General features: G+C 41.4%; 1 long non-coding RNA gene across 1 annotated transcript; it reads right to left on the bottom strand.

Moving 5' to 3' along the window:
* Positions 1-393: 393 nt before the first annotated feature.
* Positions 394-1,562, bottom strand: LOC114556176 (uncharacterized). The gene is made up of 2 exons (XR_003692646.1): positions 1,416-1,562; positions 394-1,050 (listed from the first exon to the last, which is right to left on the bottom strand). It is a non-coding gene; the product is annotated as an uncharacterized LOC114556176 (long non-coding RNA).
* Between the last annotated feature and the right edge of the window lie 3,439 nt (positions 1,563-5,001).

The following is a 5,001-nucleotide window of genomic DNA, read 5'->3' as shown; positions in this document are numbered from 1 at the left end:
TTACTGGGGAACTCTACTATAAGTAGGTTTCAAGATTAGTAATGTTGTTTAGCCTACACCCAAATTCTATCCCACCTACGTTATGTAACTTAAAAATAGACAACTTTTGCCTCTTTTTATGTTGCAGGAGTGAAAATAAGTCATCCTCAGCATTTGCTGTGTTGTGTTATAGTTTCAGAATGATGAAGAGAACAATTGGATACAAAAGGCTCTCCAGGGTGATACTTTTCCTTGGCAACTATCACGTTTTTTCCCAGATTTGCAAGCATTACTTACATCAAATGGCTTGAAATAGTGTGTAGCACCGGTATCACACCACTAACTGCGCCACTGGACCAGTTCTAGGTTCTAAGGAGTGGGAAGCAAAATAATAATTACACCAGAGACCGTTGCTTTAAATACAAAAGGCCGGCAATTTACTTAATGCAAAAAACACACAAAATACAGTATACAAAACAAAAATACCCTGCAGGTTCTTAATATTGTATAAATGAAAATGTATTTCACTCTCTTTTTTCTTTAGTTCACCTAAGTTATTTTAATAAAGCTAATCTAAGTTAGACCAGTTTTTTTCCTAGGTTGCACCTACTTTAGGATTCCTATTTCACTTCCTGAGTTAACTCTTTTTCCTTTCTTTTACGGGTAAGAAAATACCTTCAATTTACACAATCAAATCAAAGTGGACCACAATCATCAAATCACATTCAAACATATGAACTCAATATGTAAACAAAAGCATGACACCTTAAATTCAAGTTGAAGTCCAAATGAGAGTTTGATTATTCAGTTCAATGAAGAGTTTCAGTTTGATTCAGTCCAAAATTATTCAATCAGTTTCCAGTTCAGTTCAAAACCAATTCTTGATACTCCTACCACTCTGGCAGCGAGTCACCATACGCAGGAGATTTCCTCACTGATGCGATGGAGAAGATGAGTTGAAGTTCTGGGTCTGGCTCGCCATCTTGAATCTCGTCTGTGCATGTGCATGCCCGCACACTGCAGACCAATCCTCGCTCCGACCGAGCTTCAAACCAAGCAAAAAAACCTGACCTGTGTAACAGGTCATAAGCACAATAAATCTCTTTTAAATCCTCGAATTACACAAATAAATGTTTCACAGTCTCTGAGTTGTAACGTTACTGCTACAGTGTTTTTTTTTTTTCTCAAAAATGGCAGCGGAGCGGTCTCTTTTAACTCACGGCTCCGTCTCCCACACAACTACTGCACACATCTTTCATTTACACAGCATACATTCACTTTTATAACATTCACAGTCTTCATAAATCCAAAATATTAACTGGTAAACCGTTTATGACGAAGCATCTCCTTGTAAACAGCTAAGTTTTTAGCGTTAGCTCTCCGCCAGAGAAAAAAAGGGTACAACACTGCAAAATGCAAGAAACAACTAAACTCACCAAAACCGGTGTGGCTTAGTTTTCATAAAATCCCCGTCAGTTCCCGACCAGGTAAATTATGTTTTCAACTGCAAAATCTACTTTTTCACTCTTTTTTTTCTGCTCATTAACCGATGCTCGTTCTCTCCGATTTCTCCGATGCTCTCTCAGGTCTCTGCTGCAGCGTCAGTGAGGTGCTGCGTCTAGCGTCACTAGTCCCTTAAAGGGGCAGCGACATGAATTTTCTGTCAGCATACTTTTAATCTAAAACATTAAATGATTGTTGTATTAACGTTTTTAATTAACTCAGATTAACTTACATTAAATGAATCACCTTCAAACTTATTTATGCAGCTTTTAACTATTTATTCTTATTTATGTCATATTTTAAACATGGGTTACATCTGCATATAGCTGCCGTTAATGAAGCGTGCCCACGGACTCCCCCTAGGTTTTGGCTAAGCCCCGAATGTTGACATCTGGCTCTGCCTCTGGCAAAAACTACTTGGTTAAGTTTAGGCACCAACGCTAATTAGTTAAGTTTAGAAAAGGATCGTGGTTTGGGTTAAAAATCAGACGCTACTTCACTTGTGGTTGTACACGTGACGCAGAATGTGATTTAGCTCCGTTTGTAAGTAAAAAAACAACAACTGGCGGTTAACTCAAATCCCGGTCTCCTGGGTGAAAGTCTTGTTTGTTTGAACCATCCACCACCGCAACCTCCCTCCTTACACGGACATTTGGTGCTCTTATGTATGTCCCCTTACTTCCTGCTTTGCTCCTGTCATAATTACTACAGCCGCTAGAGGGCGCCGTCACCATGAACGTAAATATAAGTCGTAATTGCTGCTTGAACAAACGGCTGATGTTGGTGTTTTTCCGGGGAGGACAGTGTCCCGTTCTGGGCTGTTCTGCCCCCGTGTTGCTTGGCTAAACTCTGATCGACCCGCAGGGCCACAGCATGCCAAAGACTGATCTCAGCATCACCTCCACTGCCCAGCGCTCCCCGCAGAATCAAATATTCTCATGGGTGGTTGAATTTTTTAAGCCTCGGTAGCGTTAAATGGGGTGTAGGGTACATTCAATTCTCTGTGTATTTATCTTTCATGTGAAGAGGTCAAGCGAAGTGCCAGTTGGTGTCATCGTGTTGTTTGCTGGACAGACTCTGCTGCTAGAAGCCAATTACTATTAGAACAGCAATTTGGCAGATCGATCTTTTTAAGCTTTGAAAGCTGCAAATAGATAATTTTTTCATGCATAACTCGTCCTTTTTTATGTTTCGTCTTAATCATAAGCATATCACAAGTCTGTGATATTTCGGAGCCAGATTTTAGTGTGGGAATAGCAGCAGCAGCAGCAGCAGCAGCAGCAGGAGTCCTCTTCTCTCTCGATGACAGCAATGTTCCCTTGGCAGAAACCAGAAGATGCATCCTGTGGTTGAAAAAATAATGGAGCCGAAGGAGAGACCGAGAGAAACTGATGTCTACAACACAACGGGAAACAAGGAGGCCAACTCATTGCAATCCCTCTTTTTAAAAGACCAGTTCAACATTTTAGGAAATACATAAATATCCACTTCACTAGGTGATTTTGTAACCTTTGGACTAGTCTCACATTGCCAGACCTTCCTCTACGTCCCTGCAGAGGAGGGTCCGGCTAGTCCACACAGCATTCCAGGATGGGAGAAAAAAACGTGCTCTGGTTTATTGGCATGACTTTAAACCAATCACAATCGCCTTTGTGGGTGCTAAGCGCCGGATGGAGCCCCAGTGCCGCTGCAAAATAGGAACTTGTTTGCAACAGAAAACTCAGATTGGACAGATAGTCTAGCTAGCTGTCTGGATTTACCCTGCAGAGATCTGAGGAGCAGTTAACCATAGTCCTCACAAATCGAAGGGAGTTTAGAACGCCAACACAAAGAAAGAGGAAGGTAACGGACATCCGGCTGAAAAGAAGGACATCCGGCCGAATTCCCGTCAGCACAGGAGCAATCCCGGAAGTGACCAGTGTAGTTACCCTGTGCTTCCAGTCTTTATGCTAAGCTAGGCTAACCATCTTTTGGCTGTAGCTTTGTATTTATTATAACAATTTGAGAGTGCTATTGATCTCCTCATTGAACTCTCAGCAAGAAAGCCATAAGCATATTCAGGTTGTACAGCTACACTTTGTTCACACCAAAAATAACTATACTACTAACTTGTCAGGCTGATCTTGGAAAACTATGTGTCTTCTACAATATTATCATTTAATGGAATGGAGCCATACAAAACACATGAAGCTTCATGTGAGTTTAGGGCCACTTAGTGTAAACACCATATAGCATCAATAAAGACTTGGAACCAGCTGATACACAGAATATTTGTGATACTGCCAGATGGTGTGGGGTAAGATCATTTTCACAACCCTAAAGCTAATTAAAGGCATTGTTAATGTGATAATATCATCATTACTTCCTATTGTATTGCAAGCTCCATCCATCACACAATGCTGATAATTAATGCAGCAGCACACATGCATGTAACATGTTCACACAAGCATATGCACAAACACACTTACACGTCTTAGACACTCAGGGTCGGAAAATAACACTTGCCAAGCGCCAAATGCAGAAAATCTCAGAATTATACTATAATATATACTAATATACTAATTATACTAATTATAATACATTTTGGAGAAGCTGCAGCTACAAAAAAAGAACGACAAAAACGGACGATAAACCAGCAGGACATGCAACTCCAACAAGTTTTGCTACACAAAACCCCCCCAAAAAAACATTTGCTTGACATTTTTTGTCCGGTAAAAGATATACATTGCCATTGGATTTTTTCATCTACCCCCCCAACTTGGCCGTTGAGTCAAAAAGTGAATTTCGGACACTGTGTAGACACTGCCGCTTCTTCATGGTTAAGTAAGGACACATTCATGCAAATCACACAAAACAGCTGTTATACACACACAGAGACATAAAAGAATTGTAGATGATGACATACATGCATGCACGCACACGTGCACCTCTGCAAAACATACTGATTTATACCCTTCACACACACACACACACACACACACACACACTGAAGTAGGAACAGTGATTCTTGGAGGTGTTGACACACGCAGCCATTTCAGATGACTGTGCAGCTGACAGTCGGTGGTGAGTTGAGTGGTGTTGTTCCCTCTGTTGTTACAGGCCCCTGCAGTCTCTCTCTCTCTCTCTCTCTCTCTGACGATGACATCCAGCTTAGTCACTCAAGTGCCCCTGCTTTGTAATGCATGTTCCCTTTTTTTTCTGTAGCGCTCTCCAAACACAACTGGAAGCCTTTCCGAGATGAGTGAGACACTGTTTTAGTACTTTATATTACCGACATACAAGGATGGAGGCAGACAGAAATCCCTCTCGCTATTCTGTCTTTGCACCATACCTGCCAGCACTCCCCTTTTTTCCAAGGTTTCTCCCGTATTTTAGCCCTATCTCCCGGACCCCTCCCGGTTACATTATTTCTCCCGGGAAACTCCCGTAATTTGCATGGCCCAAACTCCTTCATAAATAATCGGACCAATATGTTTGTATAATGTTGACCAGTTGCCAGATCTTGTATGAAACGCATCC

This window comes from Perca flavescens, chromosome 5 (genome assembly GCF_004354835.1).
Source record: "Perca flavescens isolate YP-PL-M2 chromosome 5, PFLA_1.0, whole genome shotgun sequence".
NCBI lineage: Eukaryota > Metazoa > Chordata > Actinopteri > Perciformes > Percidae > Perca > Perca flavescens.
This window is presented reverse-complemented; position numbering and strand designations above follow the sequence as displayed.